The sequence below is a fragment of the Triturus cristatus genome, chromosome 2_2 (genome assembly GCF_964204655.1).
Source record: "Triturus cristatus chromosome 2_2, aTriCri1.1, whole genome shotgun sequence".
Classification (NCBI taxonomy): Eukaryota; Metazoa; Chordata; class Amphibia; order Caudata; family Salamandridae; genus Triturus; species Triturus cristatus.
The window spans coordinates 738,721,294-738,739,991 of NC_140582.1; positions in this window are offsets into that span (position 1 = coordinate 738,721,294).

Genomic DNA, 18,698 nt, shown 5'->3' on the forward strand with positions numbered 1-18,698 from the left:
TTGCAACCTAATTTGGTAAGCAGGACCCTTCGACTTTTAGTCAGGCGGTACCGTTTCCGACACAACACCGGTTAGACACGTCCAACCGATATCCTAATGGGGCCTAAGAGGATTACAATTTAGTTTGATTTTTAATTTCGTTTTTTTTTAAGCCTGGGCGTAGTTCGCGTAGTCGCGGTTCGCGAAGCTACGTGAAGATGTTCTTACACTACGCGAGCTACGCGTAGCTTCGCAAGCTTGTGTAGTTGCTTGGGGCACCCGTTCGCGATGGCTTTTTCTTGTTCGGGAGCACGGTGAGCGTGTTCGGGGAGCTGCTTGCCTGCTTGGGGGATAATATCTCGCGATCTTACCCTTGCAGTCGCCAATGGGCGATGCCATATTGTTTTTCAATTGTCCCGCCCGCTCGCGATGCCTTGTTTCCTGTTCAGGGTCGCGGATAGCGTGTTCGCGATGCGCATGTCGTGTTCGGGAGCGCATTTTACTTGTTCGCGAAGATTATTGCATGTTCGCGCAAACTTACCCACGCGGTCGCGAATGGCCGCGGCCATCTTGTTTTTCACTCTATGCTATGGTTCTGGGCCTACGTTTCTATCCACCCTTAATCTTTGTAATCCTTTGTATTTAAAACATTTTTTCTGACTTTTTTTAGTTATCATCTATCTCTCTCTTTCACTAAGTTTATATTTTGCATTTTATTTCTAGTTTTACTGTGTTTTTTTTACTTTTATTACTTCTTTCTTTCTTCTTCCCCCTAACTTTTTTTTCCCCATCTAACTTTTCTTTTCCGCCTCCCACCCACCCCAGAACCATGGCCAAGGGCACACCTAGTGCTAAGGGCAAGGGACCTGCAGCAGACAAGAGCCGCCTGCCTTGCGGCAGAATGCGTCCTGCAGTGGTGCAGGCCCGGCAACTTTTTGAGGAGGCAGAGGTGGCTGCCATTGTTTTTTTCATTCAGCGCCAACTCCCCTTGACCTTGGCAGCAGGTGGCAGGACCGGCTCCGGGTACGCTACCCAGGAGCATCACCGTCGGTGGGCGAAGGTGCGCTTGGCAGTGTTCCGGAGCTCAGGGGTCCGGCGCACCCATAATCAGCTGGCCCACTGGCGGTCCGACATCCTTGACCGGGAGCAGGACCTGTTGGACCTGCTAGGTGTCGAGATCGTTGGGCTTGGTTAGTAACTTATTGTGTATAAATTACATTTTTGATGAATAAGAAGATTACTGCTGCGTGCTACGCGTTGCTGATAAATTACGTTCCAAAAAGCAAAATCTTCTGTGATTGTAGGACCCAGGTGCTCGGTGGTACTCTTACTTGTTTGCAACTTAGTTTGCGCTAGCTTGTGCTGATTATGTAAGAGTTTATTTTAGAGAACTGAAGTTAGGTAATGCGATTTGCTAGAGAGACTCTAGTCCTTCCATTGTCATACTGTGAAATAGTGGTGGACTAGGTTTAGTTAGTATTAGTTAATAATTGTTTTACGCGGTCTGCGTGATGCCCCCTCTGTCACTGAGTGCTGCTTACCCCAGTCCTCCGTAGAACATTTTGTACTTTGTTTAGTGAGTGGTAGGCTTAGCATGGTCACTCAGTAGTAGAACTAGATCAGAATCATGCAACCAACCCACAATTTGTTGTATGTATGCACAAATTTATGCATGTGTCCTCCATCTCATCTATGCATATGATGGCAAAATAAAATGGAAATGCAGACTTAGTGAACAATTGGCCCATCTAGAATAGGTGGTGTAGGTCAGGTGGTACTTACAAGGCTTCGTTAGTATTTGTAATCAGAATGATTATGGTCTATGGAACACTGGAGTGTTCATAAATAAGTAGACGATCCGTGAATGCAGGAAGCAGCCAGTAGTCGATCCATCTGATTAGATAGGTCAATTTTATTGGAATTGTTGTTTCCTAAAATGATTTTTGACTTATTTTTCCAAATGATTTATTATTATTTGTTTCACAGCACTCCTTAATGTTTGTCTCTTTCTTTATTATATTTTACATGCTCATCAGCACCACCCAGAGGCAAGAAGACGGGGTCAGAGTCAGAGGGAGAACCACAGGACCGCTCCTCTACCGAGGCTCCTGCTGCTGGCCCCAGTAAGTCCTCCAGTGGTAATATTAACAGTTATATTTCCCTAACTTTTACTGCATCTTGTTTTTTCCGAACTATAAATTATGGTTCCACTTTTTAATTCTATTTTTTACAAAAGCTTCTTTGACCTTGACTATCTGTTTATCCCTGCCTCTAACTAAGTTCCTTCTAACTGCCTCTGCTATGACTCTCTGTACTACTACTACTACTATTATTCTGTCTGTAGCGAAGCTTGCACAGTTGCCCACTCTTTATTGAAGGTTTTCTTTGGAATAATAAAACTCTGATTGACCAATAGCTCTAGCCACTGTGTCCTGTCCTTTGGGTTGTCCTCTTCTAGTCTTCTCAATGTTGAGGCTTTGACAATTCCCACAAACAAAATGCCCAACCAGATATTTGACTAGTATTTTGGATCGGATAGTACATGATACTACGACTGTTGTAGTGATTCTGCAGAGCCACATACAGAACTATGCACAACAAAATAGGATGTTGGTGATGGGAGGTTGGACCTTACTGATCACACCTCAGTCCGAAGAACCCACGATCCCCTGACCGACTAGCTATAGTGTCTCACATTAGGGTCCCACTCCCAACCCCCCCACGAAGAAGATACACAATGTTGATGATGACTGAGACAGACAACCCAGAACATAACACCATTTTGCTCACTCACTTGTGTAAGTCCACCCCACCACACCAAATACCACAGAGTCTATGTGTAAGTTCAAAAGGTTTATTTGAAACAAGTAACAAGCTCTGCACATCGTTATATGAAATTTAATTTACTACAGCCATCGTCAATAAGCCAGAAAAAAGCATAAGATTAAAACAGTAAACATTTACAAGTGGATGACAACAAGAACAAGAGACAAGACAAAAGATATTTTGAATTCTGGAAGACCCCTCACCGTAGAACGTAGAAATACTGGTTACATCATGCATCATAAGCTCTGTAAATCTCTGGTTTGTAGAAGGGAATCTTCCGCCTATTATATGAGAAAAATGCTGAGCGTTAGCCGTTAGTATACTGGTGAATTCAAGCATTTTGCAGTCATGGCAAAAAGTGTAACATGTATGTGATGGCTAAGCAATACGGACTGACTAAACTCAAAAACAAAGTGGCTTGTTTTTCGACCTCTTCACTTGTACGCAACAGTCATGTGGCCTCAAAGGCGTCTACCGTACATGTCAATAAGCTGCCAGGTATAATTAAATATGAGCCAAAAGAGTAGTAGTCGACATGATGAATCTAAAAGGGTTACACATGGCTCAGGCTAACTTTCAATAGAGTAGAGTAAGACTAGATGACCGTAGGAACTATATCACTACTAGTGTCTGTCTACTGACTGTACTACTCTAGTGTTGATGTATGTTGTATTAACTTTTTTTTCAATGTTCCAAGTGAACACTAATAAAATAGGGGGAGGTTTCCAGGCATCTAAAAATGTGTTATGTTTTTTCTAGGCACACTACCAACCACCAGTGCCGGCAGGGGCCAGCGGCGATGCGGCCATTCCGGAGGGGGCAGGAGAACTGGCGGCACCTGCAGGAGCGACAGGGGCGGAGCCAGCAGCAGTGGCCGGCGGTGGTAACATATATTCATTACTTCATGACATTACTACTAGATGGAAGTGTGTTCACTACTTCACTGTACTGTGCGACTTATTAAGTTGGAGTGAGCATTATATAATGGTTGAAGAAGACACCCTTTACTTAGCATTAGCAGCGTGAGTTGAGTAACCAATGGCCTCTTCTACTTGACTCCAAAATCAGCTGTGAAGGTTTTATGGAGAAGACAAACTCAGATCAGATGACCTTGATGGATGTGTTGAACAAAGAGGGAAAGAAGGGTGGAAGGACGGGCGAGATAAATATTATGACTGGCAGAGAAGGATATGTTGGAAGCATGCATAGGTGGTTGAGAGTAATCAGATCCGATGCATGGGTTGTTGAAGGATGGGTGGAAGGTGAAAGAGGATGCCTGTCTGGGTGGGCGACACAGTATGGGTGGATAGTACTAGATAGGAAGAATCAGCAGTGTTTGGTTCAAACTCAAAGCCATGGCAAGCAAGGAAGGAGCAGAAGCATGGTTGGTTGTTGGTGAAACCAACTACGGTTTGTTAAGAGATATATCAAAAAGAAGGATAGCCGTTTACTTTAATGGATGTATGCCTGGATGTACTATCATCAATAGACAGCATAGGTGGACACTGTCACTGGAGAGTCTTACTTTGAAGCAAATGTAAAAGAAACTGCGCCAGAGTAGCAAAGCGAGGGGAATATAAGTAGTATTTTCAGAATACAGTTGACTCGCAGTAGTTTTTCAAGCATGTCTTATATATATATATATAATTATATATTATCAAGCCGAAGCACCTTCCTCCGACTCCGGGGACCACTCTCTACCTATGTTAATGTATTTTCGATTGGGTCAGCCAGCCTGCAAATGGTGGCCTATCTGTTGGTTACACAATCAATGAAAGCAAAGTACCCTGTGCAGTAGCGGTTGGTGGTGGGAGTGCTGGCGGGCGGTGACATGGGGAGGGGCAGGGTGGGTGGCTAGTAAACTATGTATTATGGCAAAATACAGGTAAGTCAACATAAAAATAAATAAAATGATTTTCATTGTGCGCACTGCACCGCCGAATGCGATGCAGTGCGTGCAAATTTTTTTTTTTTTTTTATATGTATTGTTTAATTAACTGTGATTGTCCGTAATCCATAGTTTACTACCCCCACCCTGCACCTTCCCAAGTCACCGCCCAGCAGCACTCCCACCACCGACCGCTACTGACCTGATGTCATATTACCATCTATAATATAAATATAAGCAATGATCATTGGATCAGATAAATAATCAGCCTTTTTGTAGTACCCAGGGCAGGGTGTAAGTGAAATTGATCATTTGCCCTCATGTAACAGACAGAGTATTGCCAGTGCCACCGGCCGTAATACAAAAATATGAGCTTCCCCACCTGCAGACAGTAGTAGTAAATAAAACGTGAGTCTGCATCATGTGACTTATATCTGTTTCTCTTGGGTGCAAGCTTAGAGATAAGAACAACACGACTGGTGTGTACCGAGTACATAGTACGAGTATAATGTTGGAAACTCCCACAAATGTTAGAGTCCGAGGAAGTAGGACTATAGATACTTACCACCAAATCACAAATGTTATGTACTGTGCTTGCTAGTGATACTGTGACACTATGTGTTGAATGATTTTAGTGTTTCTGTTTTGCTTAGTGTATTGGTTACAACATGTTCTTTTTCTTTCTTGATATAGATACTCCTTCCACACCAAAACCATCGAGGAAGGAGTTGGCCGCCAAGGCCCGGCGCTGTAAACTGGAGGCCATTCGCGATGAATATCGCCGGCTGGTGGCTCAGGCGGAGGAGGAGGCGGCTGCAGCTGCAGCCTCCTCCAATGCCCCAGGCCCCAGTCAGGCCCTGCCTCCAGTTTTACGGCACTGTGGTCCGGCAGCCGCCCGTCGCCGTGCCTCCATCTCTACCACTGCTGCCCCCCAACCTGCATGTAACTACAGGGCATTTCGCCGCCAGCTGCTCCACCGGATGGCCTGCTTGGAGGAGCACCTAGAGGAGCGGGTAAAAATCCTGGTGGATAAACACCTGAAGGCCCGCCGACTATAGAGGACCTTGTCATTTGCCCCTTTTTTAATTCCTTTTGTCGGTGGGTGGGTTTTGGGCGTTGGGGTTTCACTTTCGGACATTGGGATTTTGACTTTTGTTTTGGACATTGGTTGGGGTTAGGGAGGGGGGTGGGTTGGGTCAGAGTGGGATAGTTTATTTTTGTTAGGGTATATTAAATTTTATATTATTTACGATGTTAATGTTTTGTGTGGGTTACTCTTTTCCGAATTCAATGTAATTTACATGGTTTGTTACTTTGTTTCCTTGCTTCTGCATGCCCGCAGCCAGTGTTTGATTTAAAAGATCTGCCGAAACACAAACAGATAGATGCGGTACCCCTCACTGAGTTATTTTTAATTGTCATACTAGTACTGTCAGTCTCTCCTCCTAGTCCATTATACCTCCCACCAAACGTATCTTACCTGTGATTGATGATGATGAAGTTCGGCACACTGATGGCTGCATGGTTTGTTTCCCAAATGAATGGAGAAGATTCCATTATTGTGGTGGTAGTAGTAGACACTGGCAATAGCATTTGAAAAACGAAAGAGAACGTCACTTGACTGAGAGACTGTGGGAGGAGTAGTAGAACAAAGTAAAGTACAGCATGGGTGGGCAAGCAGAAGAAGATCCTTGCCCTGCCTTAGTTGAAATTCAATTAGTGTTGCTTTCACCACATCTGCCCCAGCAAGCGTGTGATCAATTGTTGGTGTAGATTTAATGTAGTCACATCACACCTCAATATAAATCACACAGCCCGGGGGAAGAGGGTTAGGGATTGATTAATGGATGGGAAGGGGGGTTTTGGGAAAGGTTTGACAAAGAAAAACAAACAGTATGCATGGACACAACAAAAGTGAAACACAATCTTGTAAGACGACCATGATCCATTATCAAAGAAATCTAATTACAAAGTGAGAAAAAGGAAATGCATGCATGCTGATGAAGAGAACTTGATGGTTAATGATAATGAGTCTTACTTACTACACAATTAGACAGTACAGGGCAGAAATTATTAATATGAAATTTGCCTTGCCTGTCTGCCGCCCTCAGACCGAACCAAATTACATGCTGTACCGTGCTTACTTTTATTTTTCAAGCTAGCAAAGGAAATGAAAAAATAGTTGTAGGGATCAATTACCAAACAAACCACAACACACAGTCGTAAATGATTGAAGAGAAAAAAGGAATCAAATACATTTAAAGATGAATGATGAATGATACTAAAGTTACTGTATTATCCTGGTCCAAATGTGGAGTTGCATCATTCTCGTCATTCCTCTTGGTCCTCCCTTCCATGGACACTCCGCACATCAATCTTGGGTACCACTGCCTGCCTGTTGTGAATTGGTAAGGTAAGTGTGAGTTGTTTCTCCCCCTATAGCACAGGTTAATGGCCGGCCTGTAAGTGTAGATGAAAAAACAAACGGGGTATTGAAAACTAACTGAATTAAAAAAATAAACTCAATTACAGTGGAGTGCAAGAAGAGAAGACACTCAGACTGAGGCAGCTTGGATAGGATACATAGTGTCCACTCTACAGCATTAAGCTATAACAACAACAGGACAGGAGCCAGCACAGCCACAGAACAGGCCAACCGTGGCACAGGCAGGGCACCCTACCCCCATTTTTGACCGAGCCAGATGAAAGGCATATACACTGCAGCAACCGAGCATTTTCCAAATGAAGTGACTAAATCAATGCGCCACTATCCCTCATACCACTACACTCAATTCCAGTCCACACCACTACACAGACATGTAGCCTAGGTCAGCTGTGGTTCTTGTTGAAACTGTTTACCTTTTAAGGCAGTCCATGAAACGCAGTTATTCCATCAATTATCTCCGATCCAACTGACTGACTATGTGCAAAGATAGTATGCTCAGCAGCATCATGACCGTGTGGTACGTGTTCTCCAACACCAACTCAGTCTGTAGTGACTGATTAAGATATTCCATATTACAAAATTGCAACGGATATTGGGTGGCACCTGCAGTGGTAGGAGTACAATGTGGTTATTAAACAATAAGGAAACATTGACTGTCACCTGAGTCACTTTTACTTTGTAGATAAACTAGTATAGTTCGACTTCATGCACATTCACTCGTAGTCAGCAAGCATCCAATGCAATGCATGCCATCATTCACAGTAATCACTCATTACCTGTCTTGCTGTTCTCTTTGGCTGTCAGATCAGATGCCTGCCTAGCCTTCTGACAGTCAGTGATGAGTTTCTTTCAGCTTGGAAACAAAACAGAATATAGCTGTAGTCATGTTTCACTTCTTATGGAGGGACTGTTAGAGGCAACATGTATTGTACTATTCTCCATCTCCATCCAATGTCTGGCTTGCTTGAAATGTATTTAGGGAGAGTAAGGAAGATGGAGCAGGACTCTGAGGAGTGGAGTGGACAGTTATGCACAGACGTGCAACTCCAATAGGGAAATAAAAAGAGGAGACTGTTGATGGATTTGTTGTGATTAGATTTTGAACCAGAAAAACAGATACACAGTCACACAGAAATAAAGGAAGGAAGAACAATTTGAAGGCCTAGTTGTCAGGGAAGAGGAGCTCATCCTCAAACTCTGGTGGTTCGGACAGAAGTACATCATGTAAGAACCCACTACTTATGTCATCGAAGTCGCTCTCCTCTTCCTGCTGTGATTCACGTATTTTGTACTCCGGTGGTATAAAGTGCTGATTCATTTTGATCATGGTTAACCTCTCCATGCTTTTGGGCGAGAGACTGGTCCTTTTCATAGTAACAATGGCCACCAGCAGCACTGAAAACACGCTCTGGAGAGACACTTGCAACAGGGCAAGCCACATACTTTATCGCCAGCCTGCTGAGCACTGGCCATTGGCTTCTTTTCCCATACCAATACACCAATGGGCTTTGCTCCATGAAGACCTCTGTTGTGTCATCTAGATAGACCTGAACCATACTCTCAATGTTCAGGGGTGCTCCGATTTGCTTGGCCTCTTTTGCCTTTGCATCAGTAATGGACGTGCAAAACCCTTTCCGTAGAAACCAATCACCTGCCGTTTTTTAAAATGTGGCTGATGATCCTTTTGGTGCTGTTGATGTTATTGCTGGCAGTGTTGTTGACAGCGGGGAGGCAAACGCACTGCTCTCGGCCTCTGAAGTAGAACTTGACTCTGGGTCCCCTGTAGTACTTTTTCTGCCCTGGGGTGGCGGGCCTCTAATTAAGATCCGTTCGTTTTCAAAGTCAGTGGCTTCCTCAGCTATCAAAGTTTTGCACTTGGCAACATCCACTTCTGAAAAAGGAATTACTTCATTACTGCTCAGCAATAATTTGTAACGTGGATCCAAAATTGAGGCAGTAATGTAATATCGATGTGACACAATGTTATTTTGAATCCTTGTATTGTCGGATAAGCGAGCGGCTAAGGTGTCCACCAAATAATATGTGTCTACTTTGTCATCCACACCTGCGTACATTTCTGACACCTCCTTCAGCTCTTGCTCTAGCATGTACAAAAATGGGATAGCTTGGCTCATAGTACAGTCCTCCCTGCTGACTTCACGTGTGAGAACCTCAAAGGGAAGTAGCATCTCTGTCAGGCATTTAACGAGGTCCCATTGGGCCATCTCAACGGTCATGCCTTTCACAGTAGGATCTCCTGACCTTTTCATGACATAAGCATTGAGTGGTATGTACTGTTCAAACAGACGCTCAAGCATGTAATAAGTTGAGTTCCAACTTGTTGGCACCTCCTGGATGAGTGCTTCGACTGGCATTTTATGCTCACGTTGAATGACCCTCAGCTGCTTCCGGGTTTTAAAAGAATGGTTGAAATGTGTGCATATTCTTCTGCAGGTGGTCAGTAAGCTGCTGACTTTGCTTTCATTTTTCAGAAAGTCTTGAACAACAATGTTAATGCAGTGTTCCAAACACGGGACCCTGAAATAGCCACCATCTTTCATGGCCCTAACTACATTACTGCCATTGTCCGTGGCAACAAAACCAATGTTAAGCCCTCTTGGTCGCAGCCAATCAAACACCTTGCTGTTAAACCCATCCAAAATGTTTGCAGCAGTATGAGATTTCTCCATAGCAAACATGGCTACAGTTGCATGTTTGCGAGTGTCTTTTAAAATCTCAGCGGTGTCAACAACACCTTCAGATATCTTAACTTAAACACCCGAAAAAGAGACCCAGTGTGCAGTGATGCACATGTAATCAGTGGCTTGGCAACTGGTCCACATGTCTGTTGTCAGGTGGATACTCTGAACAGCACTCTGTTTGAAGGCTTTTCCAAGCAATTCCAGCACGTCTTAATGTAGTGCTGGAACAGCAACTCTTGCGAAATAGTAGCGGCTGGGAACCTTCCATTTTGGGCAGATGGTGGTCACAAATTCAAGAAAACCCACCCCTTCAACAAAAGAAAAGGGAGAAGGTCCAGTGCTAACATTTTAGCCAGCTTCACATTGTACAAACGTGCTATTGGGTGGTTGTGTTCATACTGCCCCCCCAGCCTAGTAAACATGCTAAGAATGGTTGGCTGCGTGGTATTCCTTCCTGTGCTCAACGTCGCACTTTTTTTAAAAGCAGTACTCCTTGGTGTCTCAGGCTGACTCTTACTCTTGTGCCACTGAGATGTTGCTGAGGACGTGGGCGTTACCACTGCAGTGCTGGGGACAGGGATACTTTGTGTACCACTACTACAGAGAATGTCTGCCTCTTCTTCTTCTTCTTCCTGTTTCACCGTGAGCGGACTTTCTACTCGTTTATCCCCTACAGCAATGGTTCCAGTTTTTATGCGACGAAGGTGCTCCTCCCACTGGATTGCGTGGTGTTTTTCAGATGGGTCATTTGGCCTCCGGTACCATAGTTTGTACCAAGCTTACCACGACTAACAGAGGTATGACAAACAGAGCATATAGCAATGTTCTCTTCCTTTCCGCTAACCGTAAAGAAGTCCCACACTGGAGAGCTTAACTTTTGTCTCCTGCTGGATGTGCCACTTCCAATGCCGGATGAACTGGAGGGTGTGTGTTGAATTTGACTCTGTGCAGTACCACTACCTACTTCTGCTGAGGTGGTGCTTGTGCTGGATGTAGGACGCTGCCGGCCCTTTGCTAATGTAAATATGGAAGCTGGAGGTCATGTTGGTGTTACCTGTGTTGGAGGTATGCATGCTACATCCCTCGCAGCCATTTTGTATAGTGTAAAAATGTTGGTCTCCATCTCCTCAGGCCCGGGAGTGATGTTCGTGATGACTGGCTCATCATCATCATCATCATCCTGCTCTTCTACATCAACCTCCATAAGTGTAAGGCTTTCTGGAACCTTCCTTTTCCCATGCCTGCTCTTGTGACGTGTCTCCCTCTCAGACTCAGTTTGTGGCTTCCAAGTGGCATCTAGATCATCAGAAGGGGGGCTTGGTGAAGAACTTGATTTACTAACCCTCCTTTTCCTTGCTGGGGATTTGGAAGACAATGGAACTTCTGAAGGAGTGGCTTCCTCTTCTTCGTCTGCATGAGGCTCAATTTCCTGAACTGCCCCTACTTCTGGAGGATCTACAGCTACTATTGTGGGTGGTGGTTGCAGCTGTTGTTGTTGACCACTTATCTGCTGTGTTCCCTCCTGCGTTGATTGTGTACTACTTTGAGATATCGATAAGTTTAGTTCAGGCTCAGCATCACTGCTTTCCACCATAAGGCTGGCTACCTCTTCCACACTCATCTGCTTGGGCCTGGGTTGGTGGGTTGGGCCCACTCATGCGGAGGTGCTGCCCCCAGCTTGGCCCCCGGGCACCGCTGCTGCAGGCTTCATTTTTGGTGTCCCAAAAAAGGTTTTGGGAAGTCCACCAGACTTAAGTAACACTTCCTTCTTCTTCTGTTCCTTCTTCTCCATGGCAACTTTCTTTGTACCGGAGGACCTGCTACCTGCTTTCTTTGGGGGCATCTTCTTCAGATGTCAAAACAGCACCCAGTTGCACAAGTTGCAGAGATGCCTGGTCAGGTCACTCACACATCACGTCACATCGTGTACAGCAGCAGGATGTCGGTCTGGCACCACAACGGTCGATGATGATGACACACCTCCTCCGTCTTTTGTGCACCTAAAAGCAAAAAAGCCAGAAGAACATCAGTCAAAAGATCAATAATATAATATATAACTTCTTAGTGTCTGGTGGGTGGTCACAATTATAATATTTTATGAAGTCAGTGAACAACAACAGTATAGCCATTTATAAGACTGACAAGGCCAGGGCTCCTGGTGTACTTGTACTGTACTGTGTACACTCAGGAAGAATAAGAATAGCAAAGAACAAAAACATAAATGTAGTATAGCCTGTTTGCCCTAAATAAAAATTTGTGCATCTTATGGGATAGATGCAGCATCAGGGAGCAACAACAACGAACATATACACATAAAAACTAAAGGCATTTATTTACAACACCCAAAAAGTGAAATATATACCCCAGAAAAAAAGTAAAGCCCACATTTTACAATTCAATCCAAAGCCATACATGATGTTGAAATTTAACGCACAACACAAAAACAGTTGTTTAACTTCCATGCACCCGTGATGATTGATGAGTAGTACCCCTAGGCCTACTGTCCGACTAGGCCAAAAGCTTGGAGGCCTATGGAAAAAGCACAGTGGCTGGTCCCACAAAATGGCCACCACCACATGGCCAGGCCACTCACAAAAACAAGAAAAGGTCAGGAATACATAACAGACAATGCAGGCCTATTGCAAAAGCACAATGCCTGCCTCCACAAAATGGCCACCACCCACATGTTCAGGCCACCCACCACAATAATAACAAAAAAGTAATTACAAAGGACAGGAACAGGAAGTTGTAGTCTCTGTGGAACTTACTTCCTCTCCTAAAAATACTTTTTAAATAAAAATGACTCCGTGCTCCAAAACTACAGCAGAATGATAACCTGAGGAGTTTTTTTTACCAAAATGCACAAAATCAGCGTTTTCGAGAAGGTTTTATGTTGCTCGCGAGATATTGTTTGCCAGATTGCAAATGCTGCGAGTTCGTGATCGCGAACTGTACAAAAGTCGTTATCGCGTGCGCGAACACGCATATTGAGTGCGCGAAAATGACACAAACTTAAAGTTCGCGTTGTCGCGCTGTTCAGAGTTACCGAAAGTACACAAGCTGAATCCCTAGGGTTACCTACTGGCTGAAAAGCCTTATTTATTTAACACACACCCAAAAACTGCAATTCCACTCCAAAAAACACCTTTTGCAATTCAATCCAAAGCCATCCGTGGTGTAAAAAAAATTCATCAGACAACAAAAACTGTTTTTAATGCACCAAACATTTGAGGATGACTACCTCTGGGCCTACTGGCAGACTAGGCCACAAGCTTGGAACAGAATGGCAAAAGCAAGCACACTGCTTGGATGGCTCCACAAAATGACCGCTACACACCCACAACAACAAGAAATGGAAGACAGACAATGTAAGCCTATGGCAAAAGCACAATACCTGCCTTCACAAAATGGCCGAAACACACATGCTCAGGCCACTCACCACAATAATAACAAAAAAGTGATTACAAAGGACAGGAACAGGAAGTTGTAGTCTCTGTGGAGCTTACTTCCTCTCCTAAAAATATTTTTTTTTAAATAAAAGTGACTCCGTGCTCCAAAACTACAGCAGAATGACAACTTGAGGAGTTTTTTTAGCAAAATGCACAAAATCAGCATTTTCGAGAAGGATTTATGTTGCTCGCGAGATATTGTTTGCCAGATTACAAATGCTGCATGTTCGGGATTGCGAACTGTACACAAAGTCATTATCCCGTGCGCGAACGCGCATATTGAGAGCGCGAAAATGACAAAAACTGTAAGTCTGCGTTGTCGCGCTGTGCAGAGTTACCGAAAGTACGCTAGCTGAATCCCTAGGGTTACCTACTGGCTGAAAAGCCCTATTTATTTATTTAACACACAACCAAAAACTGCAATTCGATCCCAAAAAACACCTTTTGCAATAAAATCCAAAGCCATCCATGGTGTAAAAATAATTCAACAGACAACACAAACAGAATGGAAAAAGCAAGCAAACTGCTTGGATGGCTCCACAAAATGGCCGCTACCCACCCACAAGAACAAGAAATGGAAGACAGACAATGTAAGCCTATGGCAAAAGCACAATGCCTACCTTCACAAAATGGCCACCACAAACATGGCCAGGACACAACAACAACAAGCATAAGCCAAGGGGAACAAAGAAAAGAAATGCAGGCCTTTATGGAAAACGAAGCACACACTACTAAACTACCACCACAAAACTGTCACAAGCCACATGGCCACTCACAGTCACAACAGGCCATGGAAAACAATGAACTGAAGCAGGCCTATATATGACCGGACAAAGGAGGCCTGCTAAACAACACAGCTTTAATACAAAAATGAAAATCAACAGAGCTACGAAAGGATTGGAAAGAAGATACAAATCAAGCACACACATCCAACAAAGGTATTTCACACACATACACACACACAAACAGTGAAATACAACACAGCCAAATTTAGCATTTCAATCCTATGCCATCCATGCCCTACATGATGTTTAAATTCAACAGACACCACGAAACATGGACCCATGGGTTCCCTACTGGCTGAAATTGCAGAGAAAAATAACTAGGCCCCTAGTGAAAGTGCAGGCCATCCACAACAATAAATTTTAAAAACAATGAAAATCCCAGAAAAATGTAGGTACAAACAAGCCCCAATAAAACAAACACACAAATTCTCCAACTTACTTTAAATCTCAAATCAAAAAGTCCTCAAATAAATCCAATCCAATGGTGTGATGCAGCAGACAGACACAAAAAGTAATCCTTTCAGCTCCAAATCCAAATGAAAGTGAACAGCACATGGACAAAGCACTGGGAGGAGCCTGCTGGACAGGAACAGGAAGTTGGAGATTCAGGGACACTTGAAAAAAAGAGTAAAACAATTTAAAGGACTCCTTACACAAAAGACTACAGGAAAATCACAATCTGAGGAGTTTTTCTGAACAAAATGATCATTTTAGAGAAGGTTTTATAAAGCTCAAGAGATATTCTTCGCCAGATTATAGTTTTTGCATGTTCGGGATCGCGATCTTTCCAAGACAGCCGCCGGAAGTCAGCTTGCGTGCCCGAATGACATGTTCGCGTTCGCACACTCTTGCGGGCTCGGGCGGCCATATTATAAATCTTGAGGCGCACGCGAACGGACAGAAAAGCGAGTTGGCGAACGCAAAATCACGGTAAGACGTTACCGCGCGCGCGAGAATGAATATTGAGCATGCGAGGAAGCAAAACTACTACGCTACGCGGTAGATTGCGTAGCAATCTGCAACTTCCCGCTCTACGCGAATTGTGAAGTTGCCTAAACTTCGCAAGCTCTGCGAGCGGAGTGTAGTTCAACACCCAGGCTTATTTTTTTTACCTGTAGACATTCTTTTTTTATTAAATATACTTTTTATACATTTAAAAACATAAAAAGTACATATGTAATAAATGTGAAGTATATGAAGTTTTTGTTATGTAATTAAACAATTGGTCCCTTTGTGAGTTTGTAAACATAGATGAACTACTACTCTTTGTTTTTTAACCCTGCTCACTTGTTCGGAATGAATCTGTGAGTCCAAATCTGAAGAGTCATCGAAAATGTCATAAATTGTTTCAAATGTGTACCCCTCCATTTTCATTAATGACATCACTGTGAACATATTTGAAGGTATATTTAAACCCCTCACATTTGTTTTTCAACAAAGTGACCCATTTTACCAGTTTTGCGATTTGCTAATATATGTACCAGATTCGCTTGAAACCACACACAGTCCCTGCCTTTGGTTGGATATATGAGGACCCCACCCATGCACAGGGAAACCACACTCAAACCAGTTACTTCTCCAGTGAAGTCTCTAGGTGGATTGAAAACAAGTGGTGCTCTGCTTTTACAGAATGGTTGAAGCTGCATCTTCCATTCTGATGAGGAGGAAGATACACCACCTCAAACAAAAGAATGTGATGTCTTGAAGCACTTTCGTATACCCTTTGGGAGAAAGAAGGTAACAGCAAAATACGTGCAATGCAATATTTGCAGCAAGCAGTTAGCCAGCACTGCAAAGACGTATTCACATGGGACAAGTTCCATGTGGGAGCACATAAAAACAATTCATGATAGGGTCTACAACCAGATGATGCAGGAGAAAGCAGGTACAGCAGGATAGTTGACCTCTACAGCAGCCTTGGGAGAACCATCATCAGCTGCAGTCATTACAATGCCAGCTGCCTATGAAGAATTGAGTGACATGGTTATTCACTGTATGAAATGGCACATGCTTGTCACTTAAAAAAATTCTTCTGTGGGTCTATTATTGGATGTTGTGAGGAAGCATCACGGTTAGTTTATTTTTTGCTCCCAGTGACCACATAATGTTTTTGAAGACTGAAGCCAGTGCTTCTTTGCATTTCCCCACACGTACCCTTTTTACTATCCTGTTCAATTCGTCTTAAAAAAATAAAAATGAAGAAGAAATCAGAAAAGAGATAAAAGGCCCTTTTAGAAAGAAATGTTCTTGTTAGAACCACCATCTGGTCAAACAAAGAGCTAACTCTGTGTTTTTGATGTGTCAGTGACTGTATTGTTGTGAGAGTGGGTGTGTCAGTGTATACATCAGTGTATACCTGGGTGTGTTATTGGATGCATTCATTTTTGGCTCGGTGTGTCAGTGTCTGCACTGGTGTATGCCTGGGTGTGTCAATGCATGCATCACTGTAAGCCTGGGATCTTTAATGAATGATTTTGTGTTTTGTTGCATATGTCTTTTTTTATTTTTTTTTATTTTATTTTAAGTTTTGAAGGGAAAAACATACCCCCCGTGGTGGTGGGGGAGGGATTGCCAATATACAATTCATACAAACAGATACCATACAAATATTACAGGACAGAAATGCATTGTCGATAAAAAAGTTGAAAACCAAATCATATAAGAGTATATATGAAGTGACAATACAAGAGCAGGAATACATTATTAATTTGCTAACCAATCTTGAAAAGGGGCCCAGTTCTTAGAGGCAATTAGACGTCTTCTCCTTCCCTGAAGCTTTTGTACAGCGGTTTCTAATTTAACCCCTTCAGTGCCCATGACGAGCTGGACTCGTCATGGGCTGCGGTGGCGCTGTGCGCATGACGAGTCCAGCTCGTCATGAACTCCGCCCGCTAATGGAAGGCGCGGCACTGGGCGGGGAAAGGGGCGGGCATGCAAGGGGTTAAACCATGCCAACATCCTGGCCTGCCAATGAAAAAAAGTGGGGGGCTCAGGATTTATCCAGAGAGAGGTAATACACAGTCTAAACATTGCCATTGCAATAAACAAAAAAGAGTGTACATATCTTGATCTCACAGAGATCATGGAGTATTGATAACCGGTAATTACCATTTCAGCGGAGATTTTAATTGGAGATTGAGTGATCTGTGTAAGAAACGTTTTGATTTGATTGATGAAGAGTGACAACTCAGGGCAATCATAAAACATATGAAGAGAATCAACAGATGGAAATTTACATCTTGCACATGATGAACTTTTGCCCTCAGTGACTGTCCCCCATCTGACAAGTTTTTCTGGAGTATAATAAAGATTGAACATGGCCATGTAGCTTTGAGTGCGAAGAGTACCAGAGACAAAAACCGTCCTAGCTAACATCAATGGAAGTTTTAAATCGATGGAGGGTACTCCGAATTTAACCGCCCATTTGTTATTATCTTCCAGTCATCTGGGAGTTGAGAGAAGAGTTTGATATAATGTACCGATTTTAGCTTTCCTTTTGACTAGTTCAAATATCAAAATTTTGTCAAAAAATGTATGGTTTTCTAAAGATTTTTTATCGAAAAAACTTCTGATTTGTAAGTATTTAAAAAAATGATTAGACTGTAATTGGAATTTGTATTTCAAAGAAGAAAAAGAAGCCAACAGGCCAGAGTCAGCAAGGTCTCCTATATCCCTCAGGCCTTGGAGGCCCAGATGGAAACTACTCCATCTTGAAATATCACTGGAAGTAATCCGGAAGCATTCAGTGGTGTGTAATAATTAAGCTTAGGAATGGAAGAGAGACGACGGATTTTTTGCCAGATCGTAAACAGGGCCCATGCAACCTTGAACCTCGTTTTTTTTAAATAGCTTGGCTCAAGGATACGTGTTAGTATCCCTTTTGTGGCATCACCTAATGCAATTGAGTATATTGATGGGGCCAGATGCGGCGATAACTCCACAGTCTTCCCTAATAGTGGAAAGGCGAATTGCTGGATCATAGCTGCCCAGTAATAATAAACTAAGTTCGGAACTGACCAGCCCCCACGTTCCTGCGGAAGACAGGTCCATTTAGCAGCTCGTCTTGGCTTACGGTATGCCCATAAAAACCTTTGGCAAATCCTTTGTGCTTTTATTAAAGTAAAATTAGAAATTAATAATGGAATAGATCTAAATGAATATAAGAATTTTGGGAGAACCAGCATTTTAAGAACGTTACAACGCCCAAATAAAGAGAGATGAAGATGATTCAACCGTTCTAGCTTGTTGTGAAGCAAATCAATAACAGGTAAATAATTCAAATCAGAAATCTGATTAACTTCAGCCGAGATCTGAATGCCAAGGTATGTTGCCTGTGTACTAATAAGAGCAGACGACGTTGGCATAGCCGATGTTTGCAGTATTTGTGTTTTTGTGATGTTTAGCTTATAGCCTGAAATTAGGCCAAATTGAGCTGCTAGAGTCTCCAATGCCGGAAAAGAAACAGTGATATTGTCTGTTAATACCACTATATCATCGGCATATGCCAATGCCTTATACTCAATACCATGGACTATAATTGGAGAGATATTTTGAGATTTTTCTATCAAAGAAAGAAAAGGATCAATAAATAAGGCAAAAAGGAGGGGGGAGCAGGGGCATCCT